Here is a 23,031-nt window from a genome sequence, read left to right as displayed (position 1 = left end):
GCCTCCTCTACTTTCATAGACATTAAAACTCAAACCCATTGTTAAACCCAGAACAGTTAAAATATCAGTTTCTGGAGTATTTCCCTTACTTTACTATTAGCGCTTAAAAGCATACTTGTTATATTTTTGTCCAGTACATCTCAATGATCTGTAGTAAGAGGGTTTTCAGGTTATCTAATCAGCACTATTGCTAGCAGTGAAAGTCCTGTGTTGTTTTTCATGTATTTATACTTTGAACATTTCCTTCTTATTTTTTGTCAAGATTCCTTTGTGTATATAGTCAGTTCTGAATATGAACTTGCTTGGTAACCACTTCTGATCCTATATAGACTTACACTGAAAATACCTTCTTAGGCAAAGTGTAAAGAAGATTTGTGCAAGGTCAGCTTCAGGTTGCCCTCCCTCTGGTTTAAGGTTTGAATTTGGACTGTCTGGAGGGCCTAGATTCCCTAACAAAATAGTTTGAAATGCAGTCTCAGGCCGATAACAATCCTGGAGTCTTCAATAAAAGTTATTAAAAGCCTTCTCTAGAAAGGTGTATTTTCAGCCCTACACAGAATTCCTATAGACAGTCTCACCAAAATGAACTTGCAATTCTAAATTACAAAATACGTGAAAGAAACAATCCAGAATCATCAGTAATAACAACCTGTATAATTAGACCTTAAGAACTTCAGGAAAAATATTTTAAGTACATTTAAAATTGTTAAAGAGAAAAAGCAAACGCTGAAATATTTACAAGGAGTAGTTTTTCAAGCCTACATAGGGGTTAACTTGTAGGCTCTCCCATAGGTCATTTTACTCAGGGCCAGAGTTCCGCTTATGGGCAGGAGGGCACTCTGTTATTTTCAGAGTGAACCCTGCACATGCTAGGGTTCAGTAAGCAGAACTAAACTTGGGAACGGGAGCCACTGCTGGCCTTCAGTCGTGGGCCTTTGAGCAAAGGGAAATTTAAATTTGTATTCCAGCTGAAGTCAAGTTTGGAAAGCAAACTGATTAATTCCAAAAGGGTAGAAAGAGTGAGAATCAAGCGAACAAGAAGCAAGACAAAAGCCAGCGAATTTAGGAGGTGGACAAGGTGTTGTTCCTTCAGTCAAAAGCATACAAGTGGAAGCAACCTTCATAGGTCACCTTCACAGGAGGCTGTGGTTGGGAACTAGCTTGGGGGATATTCAGAAGTGTTGTTTTGACTGTGAAGTAAGGCCGGATCTGCTGAAAGAAATCTAATTTCAGAAAGAGACTGTGTCTGCTAGGGTGTTAATAGGAGATTCTAATCCCTGGAACTATACATATTTAACTGGGCTTGATTTCTCCTGTCTCTGCCCCAAGAACTTCTGTCCTTTGTTATGTGGGTGCTGGACACAAAGCTACCAGAGACTCTGTCTCAACTGATCAGCTTCCAGATGAATGGGACAGAAATGTTTCTCAGAACTAGAATTGGGCCAGAATGTTTTAATATGAATCTAGTGCCACGTCAGGTCTGTAGATAGCAAGTCATGATGAAAAGAAATAGGCTGGGGCTTCCCTGGTGGCGCAGTGGCTGAGAGTCTGCCTGCCGATGCAGGGGACACAGGTTTGTGCCCTGGTCTGGGAAGATCCCATGTGCCGCAGAGCGGCTGGGCCCGTGAGCCATGGCCACTGAGCCTGTGCGTCTGGAGCCTGTGCTCTGCAGCGGGAGAGACCACGGCAGTGAGAGGCCCACGTACCGCAAAAAAAAAAAAAAAAAAAAGAAATAGGCTGAAGTCATGTGATAGCTACTTGCATCCACATTTAAGTGTTTGGAATTTTTGGTACCTGTTTTTAGGGTACAGAATGGAATAAATAGGATACAGTTAAATAAATAAAATCAATTCAAACTGCTTTTGCGTAAGAAATTTCCAGATTTCCAGAGAGGAAAGAGCTGTCTTCATGAATGAAATCCAGCTCAAAAGTAAAAGCCAGATTAGCATAACTTGATGTGTGTGGGGGATATGTCTATGAGTTGGAAACATTCTAGTTGAACAGGGATAATTTAGAGCCAGTTTCCAGGGGGTCTAGAAAATCATCAAGCAGCTGTTTTTTCTTCCTTCCCTCCACCCTCTTCCCCTCCCTCCCCTCTCCGTCTTCCCTGTCTCCTCCCCCTCTCTCCGTCCTGGTTGCTCCTTTTCTCTCAGCATCTACCTTTGCAGACAACCTCTCAACCCCGACGTCTGCATCTGCCACAGAGAGTTTTGCTGCCCTGCACCCTCTGTTTCCGGGTCAGCCTGTGTCAGGTGTTAAATCAGATGCCTCTTCCAGCCTGAGGCAGGGATGGAGGAGGTTGAAATAATCAGAGTCCTAAAAGTGATGGAAAGGTAGAGAGTGGAGTTGCCTTTTACCTCCTTGAATAAAAGTGGAGCTGCCCTTCGCCCCATGGGGTAATTGTCAAGCTACTCTGTGTGTTTAAGGGCAGTGGGCACCCAGGTCTCTCTGTGATGCTCTGTGCAGTTCCATGGAACACTTCCCCGTTTCTCTCAGATTATGTCGAGGCTGGTGGTCTTTGTTATGGCTCATGGTTAGTGATTCTTCTGGAGGTTGAGTAAGGAATTCTTTTCCTCACAGCATGGTGAAGGGCAGGGGGGATGTCCCCTTTACAGATAAGAGGAACCATGAAAGTGAAATAGTTAGACTCAATACTTTGCAGATAGAATTCTGTTTTTCTTCCTATTTCACTTCTATATGTTATTTTTTTCCAGCTCCAGAAGGTAACAGATAAAAAAGCAGTTTGCGCTGAGGTGTAGTGCATTTTTTAGAATGGCATTTACAACACAGTTCGCGTGCTCTAAGGAATATTATATCCAAAAAAATAAGGAATTCATACTAAATAAATTTGAGAAATAATTAACAAAGTAAAGCAGGATCCTTTACTGTAGGACTTCTCAGATCCTTCAATATGCTAATGGCATTGGTTTTCCCAAATTCATTTGACCATCAGAAAAGCAGCCGCAGGGACTTCCCTGGTGGTCTAGTGGTTAAGACTCCACGCTTCCAATGCAGGGGGTGCGGGTTCAATCCCTGGTCAGGGCACTAAGAGCCCACATGCTGTAGGGTGCAGCCAAAAAAAAAGTAAAAAAAAAAAAGCAGGCGCAGAAACAAAAGCTTTTAACCTTGTTTCTGCCAATGCAATCATCCCTGCTCTCTTGACCCAAAGGTTCATCTGATGCTGTGCTTGACCAAGACACTGCCCACCCAGCCCCCATCCCTCTCCAGACCTTCCCTTCTCTACTCTGTTTTGTGACACAGGGGCCAAGACTCTGGAGACCATCCTTTGTGCTGGTCAGGTGGCTTCCTACTGATGCACCCAAGACGGAGACTGGGCAGCGGAAGGGAGAGGGGTTTTCCTTCTTCCCTTTTGTTTGCTGCTTCTGGGTGTCAGCCTATCAATGGCTCTTTACCAGGCAGCAGTGGCTGGTTGCTGTCTTCAACCTCTCTCCATGGTCCCAGAACCTCACTGCGATCCATCTGAGTAGCAGTGGTCCCAGGGAGTCAGAGCCCCAGATCCAAGAGGCCTCTCCTCCCACCTCCTGAGGTACCAGTGTTACTGAACTCAGGTTCAGCTGCTCGCTGCTCAAAAGCCAATCATTGGAGAGGCAAGTGTCAGTAGAGGGGAAAGGTGCTTTAATCAGAAAAGCTGGCAATCTGGGGAGAAGGTGGACTTGTGTCCAGAGACCAGCTCTGAAGATTCTGCTCAGCCATGACAGTTTTTCCAGGAGAAAAGGGGGAAGAATCTCAGGGAATCATCAAGGCAGGAGGCTGGGTTCTGCATCTCCATTGCGTGCAGACTGGCTGAGTCTCTCTTCAGATGGCATCTTGTCTGAGTGATCTGCCAGCAGGATGGCTAAGGGGGCTACTGCGGGTAGACAGCTAGTCATTCTTTAACTACTTCATTCTTCATTCTTCTTTTTATCTAGGAAAAGAATCAACAGGTCAGGCAAATCATGGTGTGCATTCAGGAGAGCATAAGTCAGGGTGTAGTTTCTATTGGTTAGTGACCTCATTTCTATAATTCGGTTTTTAAGGTTAAAGAGGGACAGAAATGAGTAAACAGGAAAGGGGCAAAAGAGCTGCTTTCAGTTCCCCACTGTTAAACATCATCCCATTTCTGTGGAATTAGGGGCGAATGTCCATCTTCTGTAACTGCTTCATGCTGACATTGGGCGCCTTCTCAGAGTGGAAGATGTCAACATGGGTATGTAGCATCTCTTTGCTGACAATTCTAGTTGCCCGTTTACATGTACGGGTAGAGCAAGCTATAATTATTTTGATGCCACAAAGGTACAGATTATTATGAGCAATAATATTAATCCCACTCTCTTGAGGCCAGTGCTTGGAACTGTGCTAGCCACAGATTCAGTGCTGCTCAGGGTGGAGCAGCTTGTGTCGTGCTCTCTGGTGGCTGTTACAGTATCTGTAAAACAGCTCAGGAATACCCATCAGACACTGAGTCTGTGACTCTGTTGTCCTAATCATTAACTACTGGAGCCTACGCTTTTGTGACTCAGGGAAGCCTGGGAGATGAGCTTTTCCACAAACAAGAGGCAGGGGACATGAGGGGCGTTTGTACTTGTGGGGACGGGGCTGCGGGGTTCTCTGCATTCCACCAGCAGTGGCTCAGCCAGGCCCTACCCTGAGACTTGGGTTCCAGCCCTATGTGGCCCTCAGTCAACTTCCAGGTCTGGTGACTCCAACTCTTCCCCAAGAGTGGAAGCTGCTTCCTACCTGTCTCTGTATCCTAGTGTCCTGTTTTGCTTTTTTCGTCTTCTAACGTCTGTAACAGACTTCCTGTATCAAATCCCCTCTGTTGCAATACCTAGTGTGGTGTCTGTCTTCCTGACTGGACCTCGATGGAAAAAGAATGCACATGAGAGCTTCCTCTGCAGAGGAGTGTCTTTGGAGACGGAAGGAGGGTGGGAGAGTGGATAGAGGGGGCAGGGAGGAAACTCCTGGAATTCTTTCCTTGAATCTAAAGCAGTGTTTTCCAAACCTTTCAGGTTTAAGTGAACTCAAATGAATTTAATCTAGGAAATTTCACAGCATGCCTTGAGATAGTAGGAGACATTCTGGGGTGCTATTAAAATAGAATTATTAATTGCTTTCTCATCTCTTAAGTTACTCAGCAATTTTAGTAAAAGTGGAATGAAATGTCCCTTTCTGCACGACTGTATCTGCCACACCTATAAACTGCGAATTAGTCATTCCAAGACAGTGGAAGAAGACACTTAGTAGAGGGTTGGAATTGGGAGTAAAACACAAGCAGTACCTTCCAAATGGAACCTCCAAAGATACATTTTTAAATATTTGGTTTTTAAAAATAACTAAACTAGGGCTTCCCTGGTGGCGCAGAGGATAAGAATCCGCCTGCCAATGCAAGGGACACAGGTTCAGTCCCTGGTCCGGGAAGATCCCACATGCCGCAGAGCAACTAAGCCCGTGCGCCACAACTACTGAGCCTGTGCTCTAGAGCCCACGAGCCACAACTACTGAAGCCCACGCGCTTAGAGCCTGTGCTCTGCAACAAGAGAAGCCACCGCAATGAGAAGCCCGCACACCACAACCAAGAGTAGACCCCGCTCGCCACAACTAGAGAAAGCACACACGCAGCAATGAAGACCCAACACAGCCAAAAGTAAATAAATGAAAAACAAAACAAAACAAAAAACACTAAACTAAGTTCTAGTTCTCAAATATGGATGATCATTAGAATCATCTGGGGGAGGATTAAAAATACAGAGTGCAGAAACTGACCCTATGACCAGGATTCAGACTCTCCCAGTTTGGGGCCCCGGAACTGGTATTTTTTGAAACCTCATGTGAACAAGGGTTCTGATAATCAACAGGTTTAGGATCCATTATTATATAGAATTTAAAATTTTCTATTTTTGTTTTTTTAACACTTAGATTCATAATTCAGTCTTTTGGGATTTTTTCCACTAAAGGTCTGAGCGAGGAGCAGAGCTGACATTCTCTGTCCTGGCGGGGCAGCTGGAGGAGACAGAAGGCAGCGGAGCTCCCCTCTGAGACTGGCTTTTGAAGGGCTTTTGATCATCTCCACCCCCTGCCAGAGCCAATCACGGATGTCAGAGCCCAGGCAGCTGTGGCAGCTCAGTTTCCATGGCAACACCGCCTCTGTCAGGAAGCTGGGATTCCCTGATCCCTGGGCCTTTCCCCCATCAGCGCTGAGCTTTTCCCAACTGCGGGATCCTAAGAATGACCAGGCATCTGGCTCCTTCAAGAAACAGCCTCAAATGTCCATAGATCCTTCCAGGAGCTTATCAAGTCCCTGGAAAAGGAAATAAAGGAAAGAACATAGCCAGGGTCAGCAGCAAGAAGGAGTCTCATTTACCTGTAGCCGGGTCAGTTTTCTTGCTTGGTGACTTTGAAATGAAATACAGAGCAGAGGAGAGACTCAGTATGAAAAACAAACCAACAAGCAAACAAACACCTACCGTTTATGAAAAGAGTGCAGAAGGGTGTCCCCTCTTCCTGCTGCCTCCTGGCCACCTGTTGCAGCATTGAGGAAGTCAGGAACTTTCTGCTCACAGCCAGAGGAAAGGACACCAGGTCTGTTAAGATCAAGAAAAATAAGGATCACGTGAAGGTGGGAGTTGGGTGCAGCGGTGCCCTTTACATGGTGGGTGTCACAGACCAAGGGAAGGCAGAGAAGAGAGGCAGTCCTGACCTAGGTTTGCAGCTGAAGCCACCAGTCCTGCTGATTTAAGTATGTTAGAATTTCAACAGTTCAGACAAGCTAATTTTTTAAAGGGATAAAGAGGCTGCTTGTCTTCCAGCTGAGCTGGCCGGTCACCTGTGCCGCCCAGCATGGCTGATGTTGGTGGGGACTTAGAGCGGAAGAGCGGGTCCTGGATGTGATCCGGAAACTCACCAGGCGTGTGGCTTCGCAGTAGTGGAATCTGTCGACATGAACAGTCCTCAGCACGTTGGGTGATGCGAGTGCACTTTCATGATTCCCTCTCATTTTACCCCCTTGCTGTTTCCACACGCCACAGGAATCCCTCACTCCCCTCTGAATTGTGTGCCGCTGGAGATGGATGCTCGGACCTCCCACTCAGGCGGGGCAGTCCCAGCGCCACCAACTCACAGCACCTATTGTTCGTCCATTCCTTACCCAGTGCTGTCACTGCAGCCCGGCGCTGCAGCCCAGCCGGGAGGGCAGGAAACCAGTCCCCCAACAGCCATCCATCACGCTCGTAAACGCTCTGTATTTTACTAAGTTCCATCAAAGTTCACATATACACCGAAGCAAAACAATCCTCCTCTATGCATTCTTTTTTTCTCAACCTACATGCAGCCCACAGACGCACATGAAATATTCACGGGTGTGTGCTGGGAGCGCTTGAAGCCCTGCGCACATCTGTGCAGTGGTGCGTGTGCGCACTGGGCCGCGTGCCAGGGCGCACAGGACACCTGGTGCCGGGCGGGACCGCCTCCTGCACAGGCTGCACGTGGAGGCCGAGCTGCTTCTAGGCTTGGATCCTCATGAATCACTCTTTGGCACTTTCCTCCCCAGCGTGCCATGTGTTGGTTTTTTGTTTGTTTGTCTTTTTCCTTTTAATAACCATTTCTTTAAAACTGAAGTGTAGTTAATGTACAATGTTGTGTTAGTTTCAGGTGTACAGCAAAGTGGTTCAGTGATACATATATATGTATAATAATATAAATGTATTACATATATATAATTTTTCAGATTCTTTTCCATTATAGCTTATTGCAAGATACTGACTGTACTTCCCTGTGCTATACAGTAGGTCCTTGTTGGTTATCTGTTCTGTATATAGTAGCGGGCACATCCCATGTGTTGGTTTTAACTGCCTCACTCATCTTAGCATCTCCAAAGGCTGTGTGATCAGTTGGTGTCCCAGCCTGCTGCTGGCTCTCTTCTGCTCCCACATTTATCGCTCAGTAAATGATAAGGGATTCCTTCCGCGAGTCCAGGAAGACACGAAAGGCAGCTGTCTTTTGTGTTAACATCAACTCCGGCTCTCCTCACCATCTTCTTTCTACTTGTAGGCCCTCTGCCCACTTACTTTAGAAAAGAAGCAAATGTTACCTGAGCTTCTCAGACCATGCAGTCCTGTTCTTGAATAACAACCTTCCAGTGGTTTACTATGTAAGATACCCAGAGCAACACACACACACACACACACACACAATGTGTGTCAAAACCAACAGTTTGGCATCCTCTCCTTGTTTTTAATCAATGGCTGCTTCCCATCTAGTTTTCACCTTATGAAACTCAAGAGAAATCTGAAGTCGTCACCTCAGCTTCAGACTGAGTGTTCTGAGGAGTCCTAGAGGGCAGATGGGACAGGAATTTTAAGGCTGTTTCTCCATATTCTTGGATCCTTTCCGTATGCATCTTTTAGCCCGATGCTTGGTGCATCACAGTGCACATCTGAAGCATCAGGTTAGGAAAGTACCAAGAGTGGTAGCTTTGAAGCTAACAAGAAGTACCTGCAGATTCCTTTCTCGTTCAGCTCGAGGATTTTCTAATCTCTTTCAGTGTAAAAATCCTCTTGACTGGAGTGAGGCTTCTAATATTACCTCTTACGATGAGTGCTTTTCAGACCCCTTTGAAGGCATCCTAATAGTCGAGAACAAGAGAGAATTACCACAGAACAGGAGGGAAATGATACAGGACTTGTATCAACAGGGTTGGACAACAATGATGAAATTCCACATTTTTATCTAGAATCATCCTGGAATGATTAAGGCTGAGAAGACATGAGGAAGGCCAGGGGACCGTCCCGTTGCAGCCTGTGGTGCCAGCGTCCAGACCAACCTGCACGTGCTGGTCACCTGTCTTTGGAGAGTGAGCCCCCAGATGCAGGGAGGCTGGAGAGAGCAGCGTCTGTGTCTCGTCTCCAGACATCTAGGGGAGAATTCGTGTCCTGGGGTGATGCTTTTGCCTTGCCTTTATTGATGACTTTCTCCTCTGAATTCTCACATTACTTTTTTTTTAATTAATTTTTATTGGAGTATAGTTGCTTTACAATGTTGTTAGTTTCTGCTGTACAGCAAAGTGAATGAGCTATATGTATACATATATCCCCTCCTTTTTAGATTTCCTTCCCATGTAGGTCACCATGGAGCATTGAGTTCCCTGTGCTATACAGCAGGTTCTCATTAGTTATCTGTTTTGTACACAGTAGTGTATATATGTCATTCCCAATCTGCTAATTCATCCCACCTCCCCTTCCCCCTTGGTGTCCATACATTTGTTCTCTACGTCTGTGTCTCTGTTTCTGCTTTAATCTTCATGCATAGTTTATATGATCCGTGCAGTGTGAGGATACGCCGTTAGCTTTCTCTCTGCGTTTCGAGGACAGAGTTTGTTTTTAGGGCCACACTGACTTGCAACAGTCATTGTGGGTGATCTGTCTCCATCTGTCCCGCCTTAAGCATTCTCTGCATGAGAGGTCGGCAAATAGTTTCTGTAAAAGGCCAGTGTGTTTGGTTTGAATGTTTGTGTCTCCCCAAAATTCAGATGTTGAAACTTGATGTCCAAGTGATGGTATTTGGAGATGAGAACTCTGGGAGGTGACTGGATCATGAGGGCAGAGCCCTCAGAAGGGGCATTGGGGTCCCCTCAGAGGGCTCCCTTGCCCCTTCTCCACGTGACACACAGCCAAAAGGTGGCCGTCTCTGAACCAGGATATGGGCTCTCTCCAGACACTGAATCTGCCAGCGCCTTGACCTCAGACTCCGCAGCCTCTAGAACTGTGAGAAAGAGATGTCTGTTGTTTACAAGCCTCCCAGTGTATGGTCTTATTGAAACAGCCCAGGGACTTCCCTGGTGGCACAGTGGTTAAGAATCCGCCTGCCAGTGCAGGGCACACGGGTCCGATCCCTGCTCTGGGAAGATCCCACATGCCACGGAGCAACTAAGCCCGTGCGCCACAACTACTGAGCCTGCACTCTAGAGCCCGCGTGCAGCAGCTACTGCGCCTGTGTGCTACAACTGCTGAAGCCTGCACACCTAGAGCCTGTGCTCTACAGAAGCCACCACAATGAGAAGCCCACGCACCGCAACAAAGTGTAGCCCCCGCTCGCCACAACTAGAGAAAGCCTGCGTGCAGCAACAAAGACCCAGTGCAGCCAAAAATAAATTAAAAAAAAAAAAAAAAAGCAGCCCAAACAAACTAAGACAGCCAGACAGGACACATTTAGGCTTTGTGAAGCACATGGTCTCTGTTGTAACAGCTCTGCTCTGCGAGAAAGCAGCCAGACACAATCATATGTAAATGAGCAAGGCTGTGTTACAATAAAACTTTATTGACAAAACAGGCTGAGGGCCAGAAGTGGTCCTTGGCAATAGTTTGATGATTGCTGGTCTAAGTCAATGCCAGTTATCCCATTTCCCTTATTAGTGATCAGACCAGGCAGGCATGTGTGTGTGTGACCTTATACTGGTCAGGAAACAGGAGGGGACATCTGGTGCGGGCCTCTGGAAAAGGCTTCCTTGATTCTAAGACCTTGTCCCTTATTTCCCTCTGGACCTTGCTGTGTTGGGAGCAGCCATCATACTCCCCGGCTGAGGATGGCCCAACACTGGAAGGAGGACAAGGCTGAGAGGAGCACAAAGAGGAGAGAGACCCTGACATTCTCACCCAAGCCCGCTCTGCTCTGGTCTCCAAACTATGCAGCTTAATCGATGTCCTTCTTGGCTAAGCCAGTTAGCCTTTTTGTTTGCAAGAAAGCATATTAATTGATAGAGCTCTACCCCTGAAATGTTTAAAATGATGTTAAATTCATGTAAATCGAATCTGGCTTCTCCTTGCGGAAAAATTATATACTTCATACTACATTTCTGATAAAGAGCCCAGTGTCCAACTTTTTACAAAAATGATAAAAAAATGCCATGTTGAGTCAAACATGCATGGCGTGTTTCTAGAAAGTTGTTTTTACAGTGCATATAACTGATGACTAGGACAGAATACAGTGAGTCGCTTCAGATTCAAATTCTCATGAGTGTGTATCACATGAAGTTCTCGTCTTACATCTTCATAATTCCTATGTCTTAGTGCAGGAAATATAGTAAACACTCACTCAGGTCACAGAATCGACTGGAATTTTTAGGGAACATTTCACAAGACTCTTTGAGGAGAATTTTAAGGATATTTGGTCCACATGATAAATTTAAAGAATGTAAAGGGGTCCAGGACCACTGACTTGGAAATATACTTCATGAAACATGAAAATATGGGAAATACAATGTCGGGGGTAAAAAGCAGAACACTGAAGTGGACACGCAAGGACTCCAACTATGTAAAAAATATATGTGCACAGAAAAGGAATAGGATGAAACTATAAAATAATAATTTAGGTGATTTCAAGTTTTGTTTTCATAAAATTTCCAAGTTTTCTACAATAAAAGAGTTTTGCTTCTGTAATCGGGAAGAATAAAATTTCAGTACCGACCACAGAGCACACATTTGCCTTATGACAGCGGCTGCCACCAAAAGAACATCATTCATTTTATAAGTTGTGTATAAAGATTTAATATGCCTGATTATAAGACAGTGAGATTTTTAAATAAAGGAACTCCAAAATCAAATGAATATTTCTTCCTGGTATTTCCTTTAGGAGACGATATGCTTATTCAAATGACGTTTTTTGGAGCTCCTATGGAAGAACTGTCTGTGAAGAGTCAGCCACGGAAGAAATGGATCTCCTGTCTCTATCAAGGCATAGCATTCTCTCTCCTCCCTCCTCAGCCAGCTTCAGCTAATGGTTTGTGTGCTTGTTGACACTGACCTTCAGCGCCATTGGGAAGGGCTGTGGGGTCATGTGCGCCCTCAGTCTCCATGTAAAAGCAGGTCTCTTTGTGACTCTGCGGAGTCATCTAGCTGGGGACTGGATTGTCTGTGTTGACATCACTCAGCTAAAGAGAAGCTGAGAGTTATCAGCTTGTTTAGACTCATAGATGATTCAGTTTTCCCAAATAGCCTAAAACTCGGTCACTTACTGGGGTGACAAACTCTGCCCAGTTTGCCAAGGGTATTTCTCATTTTAGCACCAAAACTCGTTCATCTCAGGAACCCCCTCAGATGCAGGCTGACTGAGGTGGTTGGTCACTCTATCCACTGGTGACCCAGCTTTATAATGATGCAACTTCCCTTCGTTTTAGTCTGACCTGGCTTCTCCAGCCAAGCCATTCACCCAAGGCTGGATGGAGGCGTCCAGTGGCCCAGCCATCTGACCTCTGCTGTGTGTTGTTGTCCTGCAGACGAACAAGCCAGAACAAAGGGATGAACTGCAAAGAGACAGGGCCCTACACATATAATCTGGTTATAATTTTCCTGGGAGAGTTTGGGTTCCTGGCTTATCCATCCATTCCTTAGTTATGAATGTATGTATGTATGTATATATTTATGGCTGCATTGGGTTCCTGGCGTATCTGTCCACTCCTTATTTATTCATTTATTTGTTGATTTATTTATTTTTGGCTGCCTTGGGACTTCGTTGCTGCGTGCGGGCTTTCTTTAGCTGTAGTGAGCGGGGGCTACTCATCATTGCAGTGCACGGGCTTCTCATTGCGGTGGCTTCTCTTGTTGTGGAGCATGGACTCCAGGCATGCAGACTTCAGTAGCTGTGGCACACGGGCTTAGTTGCTCCACGGCATGTGGGATCTTCCCCAACTGGGGCTCAAACCCACGTCCCTGGCATTGGCAGGTGGATTCTCAACCACTGCGCCACCAGGGAAGCCCCCGTCCACTCCTCGTAAAGAACAACTGCCTCTCAGGTTGGCTCATCACTTCTGTTTTGCCTGCGACATACAGAAAGGCAAACCAACTAGCCCAGCATGACCCTGCTCAGAACAAGGTTTTCTGCCAGGTTTTCACATGCTGGAAAACTTGTGCCCCTCGGAAAGAAACCCCAGCAAAATGAAGCCTAATTTTTATTTATTTTTGCATTCAGAGAGGAATGGCGATGTCGTCCATGTCCTAGACACATCTTAATTTGTGGTTTTTTTCTTATTTGACTCTCTTAATAGGAGGAAAGTATGCCAGGGCTGATTTATGGATCTCCAGTGGTGCCAGGCATCATTCCACATGTGCACAGCTGCTCCACAGTAGTTTAACTTGGCGGATAGTATTAAACCCTGGAATTGTGTCATCTATTTGTACACGCGTACAATAGCCTCCTTGTGCAGGTTCTTCAAGAATCCTTGCAGGCATGGTTGAGACTGGGCGTTTACGGAGTCTCACAGAGTGATTTATTCTGTTGGAAGGCTTTCAGCGTTTCAGAATGAAGGATGAGATAGCATTTTGTGCCATCAATTAAGTTCCCTGGGGAATTAGAGTTGGGCTAACGTGGAGACGCCTCAAGCCCACGGTGGGAACTCCCGTTTCAGTGGTCATCCAGGCGATGTGGGACATGTGACTGCTGACAGCAGGCTGGCTTTCATTCTGACATGTCGCAGGGAAGCAGCTAAAAGTGGGGGGCGGGGTGATCTAATGCAAGTCGCCGCGGGCGTAAATAACTTGAGAAGCTCTGTTGACAGCAGAAAGTCCGGCCTCCGCAGTAGTTAACAAGGCTATCTTCAAATTCAAAGGGCCCTGACATTTGTCACAGTTGTCCTTTGTAGTCAAGGGTGCTACTGCGGACACCGTGTTTATCCGTGCAGCCGAGTGTGGCTGAAAATACCCGTGTGTGACAGGTGATAAGGCCTTTCTGTGGAGGGGGACAGGGCGGACGTGAGAGCCTGGCTAGGGTTTGTGTGCGGGCCTCCCAGCACACAGCTTGGCATGTCACAGAGCATCTTGTCTCCATCTGCAGCGACCTGGCCGCTCTGGCCTCGGCCCCTCGGCTCCAGCGGCCCGCAAGTGTCTCCATTCTTGAGCAGCTTTCCCTGGGTCTTGCTTGCTGTCTCCCTTGCCCGCACAGGGCAGGTAGGCTGGTGCCAGACTCCTTCCTACACCCTGGCTCAGGGGAGAAGGCCTTTGAGGTGGGCTGGGTCCCTCGACACTTTTGTCGATGGGTGATTTTATTTTGCTACTTCAGCACTGTTTTCAACTGGAAAGACCTTTGAGGCTGAAAGGACTTTCCCCCCTTTCTCGGTGTCACCTGTCTTAGGACAGGGAAAGGCAGAGGCAGTGCTTTGGGCTCAGGTGTGCCTCTCCGTCGGTGGACTAGGTGGACACTTACACAGCTTGTTGCCTTAAAAAATGCTACCTCACCAGCCTATTCTCAAAATCCTTTTTTAAGGCTAGAAATTCCTAAAGGCTCATCTTGGAAGTCTAATAGTGGGTTCACAAGCCAGCGACAGGGCTTGGAAAGCTGTCCTGCTCGGGTGTCTTGCTGGGGGCAGCAGTTAAGTTCAGGCCCGGGTGGCGCTGGTGGCCTCAGCCCATGGCCAGCACTGCGTGACTGCTTATTACGCCTCTTTGGCAAATAAAAATCTTTTTACCCGTGGGTAGGAAAGAGAATAAAAGGGCTTCTTGGTGATGCCTTAGCCTTAAAATCTCCTATGGGAAGAACTGCTAATTGTCTTGAACAGGGAAACCCCAAGAATCTTACGAGCTCCTTAACCACTGAGTGAATCGCCTTATCAGACCTTCTTCTAGAAGAGTCTGGTGCATAAGGAAGTTGTGATGAGGATGACTGAGAGATGAGAGTGTGGTGCCTGAGACCAACCCTGGGCACTGGACTTCCCCGGGAGGGAAAGATGACCTGAGCCTCCATGAGCAGCTAAGGGACACTGGTGTCCAAGAACGGACATCTTCTCGGGAGGGAGAGGGGGTCTGGAATTGGGAGGCAGGGGAACTGAGCACAGCCTTTGTCTGCTTCACAGTTCTGCCTCTGGTTTGAGGTCATCCAGTAGAGTTCCATCCCACACAAGTCTTGAAGTTGTTTCTCCAAGGAACATCTCTGAATCAGCTTTCATCTCTTCTTGACCCTCTAAGGATGCTGGGAGGGAGGCCCAGAGTCCCCAAGGCTTCGGCGCATGTAGCAATGGTCTCTGATCCTGTAGATATTGTTTTTTTGTTTATTTGTTTGTTTTTTGAGAAACTAGGAGGAATGGTATTGAAAGTAACAAGCATCTAGTATGTCCCTCATTCCCATTTTATAGATGAGGAAACTGAAGTTCAGTTATGGGACCAGGATTACGTGAAAGCGAATAGCAAAGCTGGGATCTAAACGTAGGCCACCTACCAGAGGTGAGCAGGTTGACAAGTTAGCCCAACTCAGAGAGCCCCCTGCATCTGACTTCTGTGCTCCATCTCAGAACTGTGGGCTTCTCTCTACAGTCCTGACTGAGAACTTCACCAGGAAGACAGCAGGTTCTCCTCATGGTGTTTGAGAAACCACTGACTAAAGAATGAGCCTCGCCTGTATCCCTGATGATCTTTTAAAATAGTGAATAGTAACACTGCTATAATGGTGAATATTGAAATGCCACCATCTGCCCTTGGTCTTTCAGAAGGTACCAGGCGAATCTTGCTGTTCTGAGACCGATATCTAAATTCTTTTAATTAACTCATTTATTGACCAGGGGATTTTTTCAGAATCTAACGCCTGTGGCTGGTGATTTGTTATGTAAATCAATATTGAAACATCTCTGGTCAATAACGTTTGGGTAACAAAAGACGTATTAATAAGTCTCTGGTCAATATTAATAAACCTTATTTGGTTTGATGAGTTAAAGCAATACCCTTAGCCTCCACTGTGTATGTTGGAAAGAGGGCAGAAGGAAACAGTTTCTCTGAGATAACTCTCCAAAGAAGGTCCTAATAGGTTTGGGTTGATAGACATCCAAGAAGTTACAGATGATAGGGGTTGACACCCTTGCAAAATTAATATATGCCCAGTAGGCTAAGTCCATGGTTTCCTTCCTTTTCCATTGGATTTCTAAATGTCAGAAGTCCCCATCTTCATGGTCTGTGACGTGATGGGGCCCTTCTAGTTACAGAGCTCTTCCTCATGAATTCCTCTGTGAAACCTCAAAGACTGCTTCATTCCTTTTCTGTCAGGTGAGGACACAGAGACTGAACGCCCATGCATTCCTGACGGCAGCACAACTGGTACACCACGGAGCTGGGGCGAGAATCGAGACCATGAGTGCTTTTAGCATTGCCCCGCCGTGTTCCCTCTCCACATTCCACAGAAGGGTTTATTAAGGATCGCATTTTGCATAAGGCAGCCGATGGTAGCAATGGTCCCCTGAAGCCAGGGTCCCAGGCTGTGGAGCTGGTAGGGCTGGGGCGTCTCTTGCCTTGGCTTGGGGTTGGCCCAAGGGATTAAAATCACTAGGGTACAAGAGGAAGGATGCCAAGGTTGGAAGCCAGGCCCAGCCTGAATTGGGCTGTGCTGGTGGCATGCGAAGTTACGAAGCATTTTCAAAGTACCTATGACATTTTATTTTAGGTAGTAAAATCTTTACGTTCAAGCTGTTAGAAAATATTTGAAACAAGCCATTCCTAAATATGTTTATGTAAGTATTCCTAAGACACACTACACACATGTGTGAGTCAGACTAAGTTCTTCATAAAATAGAATTGAATTCAGTTGTTTAAAATGGGTTTGCTGTTGGGTTGCATGGAGACATGTACGTGGTTTGATCGTAGCCCTCACTTTTCAATGTTTTGAGTGTCAAAAGGACATAGGATGGCACCTTTCTTAGGAAGTGTGATTTATAATATACTCCACACTCAGTGAAAATTGAGTTTGTGTAGTAGTTAGGATTAGGTTGCTAGAAGATCCAAAATAACAGTGGCTTAAAGAAAATAGAAGTTTCTTTTTCTCTCATGAACGAAGTCAGGAGTCAGTTCACAGATGGTTTGGTGGCTTCATGGTATCAGGGGCTCATGCTCCTCCTGTCTTGTTACTCACTATGCATGAATTCTATTTCCAAATTCACCTCATGGGCCAACATGGCTGCTGGAGTGCCAGCAATTATATTTGCAATCCAGGCAGTAGGAAGAAAAAAGGAGTGAAAATGAGGGCACACTCTCTTCCACTTCCACTATGTCTCCTCGGCTAGAACTCTGTGATACGCCAGATCTGGCTATAAAGCAGACTGAGAAATGTATGATTTTAGCTAGCCATGATGTTCTCAGCTAAAACAATAATTAGGATTATTTTTACAAGGAAAAAAAAGGAAGAATGAATATTGAGTGGCAATTAGGAATCTCTGCCACAGCTTGGTTATGGAACCTATTCCCTTCATCTTATTCCCTAGGCTCCCCACACTTGCTCCTTGCCCATCCCCTCTTGCACATGTGCAATTAAAAAACGACCCTATTGCTTGAGAGACCCAGAGCCATGCAGAACAGAAAAGATCATTATGGGTGGAAACTGAGTCCAACTAGGGAGCTTCTTGCTATGATTATTTGCCTTTATTATCAATATCATTTATTTCATCATCAAAAAACCTTACTGTGCACTAGAATGTGTAGGGGAAAACATCAGAGGTGTTAGGAAATATAATACAGGATTCCTGTCTCTACCCTTGACTTTCTTATTTGGGGGAGATGAGACTCCCAGAGTAAGGTCCTGTCAAGAGCTGTGAAAGGGCTGAGATTTTCCCCCACTTGTAAGTGAGGAGCTAGCCCACCAGTGTCCTGGGTGCTGGCAGGAGACACAGGACCCTGGGTCAGAGATAAAGGACTTAAATTATATCAGTAGTCTGGGTGCCAGTCTTTTCTTGTGCTAGTTCCCCAGTTCCTGCAGGGTGACTCAGGTGGCCACATGGTGACTGCATGGCAGCGGGTGGCATTACAGGAGAGGAACCTGGAGCCCAAGGCAGGCAAGGCTTGTACGATGGGAAGCACGGCTGCCACCCCTTCTCCAGAGGGAACCTCCATCTCCGAGGTTCCAGGCTGTCCACCGTGTAAGCATGCTTGTAAAGACGGTCCATCCAGAACAGAGGTGTCAGCGTCTCCGCCTGCAAGATGTCAGACACAGGAGAGGCCCTTGGAGAACTGTCTTCCGCCCGACATGACACAGCGCACGCCAAGCGCGGCACCAGGACAGAAGCACCCTGGTCCCCTGTGAGTGAGCAGAGCGCGCTGGGGGCTGCACAATCAGGGGCCTGGAAGGGAGGGCGAGGCTGGACCAAGAGCGGGGAGAGGGCTCCACCCCCTGTGCAGGTGCGCAGACATGGTACGAGGCGTTCGTAGACCTACCAAAGAGCAGTTTGGTGGAAGGGAGAGTGTTATAGGAAAGCCGTGGGGTCTGGACGTCCCGGGAGGGCCTGGGATGCCTGAGGAACTTCCCGCAGCGAGGAGGAGGGTCGGTAATGGTGCCGCCAGCGACACGGCTGGGGATGGCCGGAGCGGAGGAGACGGGAGGCGAGGCAGGGACGGGTCTGGGCATCAAGTGCTGGGCACGTGAGCGCTTGCCACATGGCAGGGCAGCACACCCGTATTTATTGTTTTGCTTCCTTTACTATGCAGCAGGCAGGAAAGCTTGCAGGGAACTTCATGTCTGTAAGGATGAAGGGGTAGCACCATTGATAGACCCGTTACCTCAAGTGGCATTTCCTAAATTTCTCACGAGGGCATCACCCAGGTGTTCAGTGCTGGATCCTCTCATGTATTTTAGGATCAGGCCCTTCCCTGCAGGTATCAGTGTCAGGTTCTAAAGGACCCCAGGGGCCCTTACTGCCCAGGATAAGGGAGGGCTTTGGTGTGGGGCGGATAGATAGAAATACCCGTGTCGTACCTGGGTGACCAGTCATGATAGCAGCTCTGAAAGTGAGAAAACTAGTGTAAAGGACACATCCGCAGGGAAACCCGGATACTAACAGGCAAATGGCTTCAACAGAGGAGCCCCTGACAAAGAAGATGCTGGACATCCCTGTCCTTAACCCTCAGACTGGAGACGGAAATTCTACGTGTCCTCGAGTGGCTTCCTACTCTTCTCACAGAACAGTCCTGGCTCCTTGACCTGGTGTGAGAAGCAGCAGCACGCCCCTGGCCCCCGCACCTCCACAGTGAGTGAAGTGCCCCCGACTCGGCTTCCGCCATCCATCATGGAAGGCTTTGGCAGACCGCTGTGGAAACCAACTCCTAAATATTTTAAGCAGAGACCATGGCTGACAGGAGTCAAACTTTCTGTATTAATGGAGGATTAAAACCTCAGCTGTTTCCAGTAATTTATTATGCACCCGCTTATAAACACATTGCACTGGTCATGGAATGTATACGTGTAGCAGGCCCTCCAGAGATGGATGAAGAACACTTCAAGGGCATCAAGGGCACCCAGGTTCCAGCATGGAAGCACAATCACAGTTGGCAACCTTTGCATGGGAAGTCCCCTGACCGTTGGTGACCTGTGTCCTGTGGCCACTGTCTGGGAACCACTGCACGTGGAAAAGGAGCAAGACCCTCTGGCCTTACTCAGACCCATCATTACACTGTCCCCAGAAGTGACCCATGTCAGCCTTCAAGGGCTCATGTTGCGAAAGGCAATCATCTGTCTCGTGAGAAAAGCCATCGAAGTGCCAAATTATTGATGGACAAATCACCACACCCAGTGTGCTGTGTCTGACTGTGGGCACCACACCTCAGGGGCAACATTAGCCCCAAACGTGACACATGCAGGGCAGAAGCGTTCAGACCAGAAGGGGACACAAACCATGCGATGCTGGGACAAAGGAACAGGATTCACATGGATAGAAGGGGTGGGGGGGCACGCTTGCTGTCCGAATGCTCTGGAGGTTGTGGAGAGGAAGGTTTTCCCAGGGTGGGGGCGGAAACCAATGGTAAAGGCTGGTTGCTGTGAAAACAGATTTATGCTAAAAAACCCAGGGGTGTGGGGGGAGTACTTCCTAACAGAGTTTGTGAGAACGGGCCGAGCTCTCTGTCGCTGGAGATGCTCAGTCCTTGGCTGCATGGCCATGCTGGAAGAAACACTGCAGAAAAACTCCAGCGTCGGATCACTGAAGGAAGGGACTAAGTTTCCCCTGCAGGACCTTGTGATGCCATGCATGGGGGACTTGAATCTGAAGTTGGGGTGTGTGTGGTCTTGTAATAGGGAAGAATAAATCTGACTCCATATTGGATCTATTTCTTTAGCTCCAACCTTTGTGCCCTGTTGCCTCTGCTTAAGTCATGCTGGCTCTGCACCTTTTGTAAAAGAATGTTGCCTATGGCTTGAAATATACAGGATAGCCTGACCTTGACCTGACCTGAACACAGAATAACAGAAACCTGGCCTACAGGGACAGCTACAAGAACAAAGGATCTGACACCAAGAAGTTTGCAACAATTCACACACCCCCTCACCTTGCCTTTAAAAAGGGCTTTGCTGAAAGCTTTTCGGAGTTTGGCCTTTTTAAGGCATGAGCCACCTGTCTCCTTGCCTGGCCCCACAATTAACCTCTCTGCTTCAAACTCTAATGTTTCAGTATTGTTCGGTCTCACTGTGTTATTAGGCACAGACTTGCGTTCAGTAACAATTATGGTGAGCCAGCCAGGAATCTGTGCCTGTGGCGGGTGGACCCCGGCCAGGGACAGCCCCTTCCCAAGTTCCCAGCAGCTGCTGGAGCTCATTTTGCATCCAGGAACTGTGAGGGACTCTCCCTGAGAGGCGTCAGCTGCCCCAGTGCACAAGGTCATTTGGAGCAGAGAAACGTCCAGAGCTGTGGCCCACATTTGGTGTCACTTGGGGGTAAGTCGCTCCATCTTGCACAGGTTGGGAATTCTCTCCACTCCATTTGGGTTACTTCCCTTGTAGGAAGTGAGACACTCTGGGTCTGTTCTCTTTTGAGAGCTAAGCCAGTCTGTTTGGAGACCTCCATCTGGGAGTAGAAATGGAATTTTAGACTACACCTCCACTGATTTCTATGTGACCGTAGTTTGTGTTTTTTTGTGTGTGTATTGTTTTGGGGTGAGCCACTCCAGCTTGTGCCTTTGTTAGTGGGAGCATTCGTTTGTTGTTTGTATGTGTGTGTATCAGTATGCACTGGTCAGTTGAGACGTCTTCGGTAACAGGGCTTGCGTGTGACGGCACCAGGGTGTCCTTCCCTATTGTGTTGGGTTTTGCCTGTGGTCGAGCATTAGTTGGGATTTTCCTTTTGCAATGAATGGGTATCTCCCTTTTTGGCACTGGGGAACTGTGATCCTGAAAGACCATTTTGCATTGCATTTGTTTGCTTTATTAATATTAGATAACACCAGCCATGAATAATTAAGTATGGATAATCAGAGCTCTGTTCCATCTTGTAGTCCCCCTAGCATGTATTTTGCAAAACTGGGAGATCTTCAGTATGCTCCTAGAAAGGGAGAGAAAGAAGATTTTTTTTAAACATTTCACCACCACTACATTCTTTAGACTCTGGACTAAATTACTTAAGATGAAACTCTCTTAAAATTCCAAAACTGGTTCTTTTTGCATATGCAGTTAAGAGAAAGCTGGCTTGATAAAATACCTTTTTTTCAGAATTCTGACCCCAAGAGAACGAAAATATTCTGAGGAGCAAGCTTGAAGGTAACTAAGTAAGTTCAACCTATTCCAACTGTTATTTTTGGTTTGCATTTGCCAGGTGAATTGCCATGACACGTGTGGTAATGATTCCTTATCTTTACATTTGCATGTTGTTTGCTGTTAAAAAGTAGGATCCTTGTTTGAAAAAGTTGAGGAAATTGTTGGACTTCACCCTTTTGTTTTTGTTCTGCAGGAATTAGATTTTGTTCTGTGTGTATGTTTACATTTGTCTTGCATATAAGTTTGCTGGCTATGAGATCTATCTGGATGTATGTGTTTCATTATGATTAGGTGTCTTTGTCTTTGGATAGTATTGCTGAGGTTAACTTGTAAATGAGCTCTATTTAATAGACTTAAAAGTAAATGCTTACAAATTAAATACTTACTACTATTTAGAAAACAGGCCAAAATGAACTTCAGGTCCTCATGATCTGGGAAATATTCAGTATGGAATTGATATCTGGTATTGAAGCTAGCTTAAGCTTGTTGGTTTGACTAATACAGACATGTCTTTTAGAAAATTCAAACTATTTAGGATAAACCTTATAACCAGCAATAGAAATTTCTAGTAAGAGTTTCCGAAAAGTAAGTATAAATTGTGAGAGATGCCTTTAACATTACTTACTTAGGATGCTTTTAAATGCTTGTAATAGAAAACACAACTAAAAGTATCTTAAACAATTACGACTAATTCCTAATGGTTCCAGCATAGATTCAGTCAGTGAATCAGTGACATCAAGGATCCAGGTTCTTGCCATATTTTCCTCTGCCATTTTTACATGTCCGTTTTGTCCTTGGATTTGTTCCCTCATGATCCTAAGACAGCTTCCACGGCACCAGTCCTCATCCAACAATGACCAGATTCAGGAAAGTATGAACCTTTTGTCCCTTTCAAGAGCAAAGGAAACCCAAAAGTTCCCTTATTTGCCTTCACAGTTCTTAAGCAAGGTTGCACCTGTATTAAATCAAATATTGCCAAGAAGAAAAGGAATTACACCAGGATTGCTTTAACCTAATCCTCATTCACCCACTGGGGCTAAGGAGGGACCAATGAAAATCATGGGCCTAATAACTGAACAGTATTGGGGTTCTCTTGGCAAGGAAGTATGAAGGCAATTGTTGGTGTGGTCAATACAGACATGTCTTTTATTGTGCCTGGGTTTACTGAGGGTGAATGGGTTTATGTTGTTTCTGTTGCAGTTTGTCAACAGAAAAAAAAATTAGCTTGGTATGATGAAATTCTTATAAGTAAATTAGATGCAAATAGGATGAGAGCTTTTGGGTGACCTCTTTAGAAATGGCTATGATTTGGGAATGTCTGCTTAAGGGTGGTCCCTCCAGATATTTGGTAACTTAAATTTTAGAGTTGTGCTAGTTTGGGTTGGATGACGGGGGATACTGAATAGCTAGGTCATTCCCAGGCAGGGTACTGAAACATTAAGTACTGAATATAGAAGCTAAAGGTGTCTGGGACTATGTTTGGTACCACACTATTTTCTATAAAAAGCAGATGTTTTAAAAAATTATTATTGGGCTTCCCTGGTGGCCAGTGGTTGAGAG

At 46.3% G+C, this 23,031-nt stretch overlaps 1 long non-coding RNA gene across 2 annotated transcripts in view; it reads left to right on the top strand.

The window, feature by feature from the left end:
• Positions 1-22,780, top strand: part of LOC113610069 (uncharacterized) — a 72,407-nt gene extending 49,627 nt beyond the window's left edge. The window contains exons 5-6 of one of the 2 annotated variants that reach the window (XR_003428931.1): positions 16,014-18,032; positions 18,808-22,780. This is a non-coding gene — a long non-coding RNA (uncharacterized LOC113610069). Of the gene's footprint in view, positions 1-16,013 lie in introns of both variants that reach the window. The other variant, XR_003428930.1, reaches the window with a different exon arrangement.
• The last annotated feature ends 251 nt before the right edge of the window (positions 22,781-23,031 follow it).

Source organism: Aethalodelphis obliquidens, unplaced genomic scaffold, assembly GCF_003676395.1.
Source record: "Aethalodelphis obliquidens isolate GAN/ISIS:26980383/991018 unplaced genomic scaffold, ASM367639v1 scaffold61, whole genome shotgun sequence".
Lineage (NCBI taxonomy): Eukaryota > Metazoa > Chordata > Mammalia > Artiodactyla > Delphinidae > Aethalodelphis > Aethalodelphis obliquidens.
The sequence above is the reverse complement of the archived record's forward strand: the minus strand, read 5'-3'. Positions and strand labels throughout refer to the sequence as shown.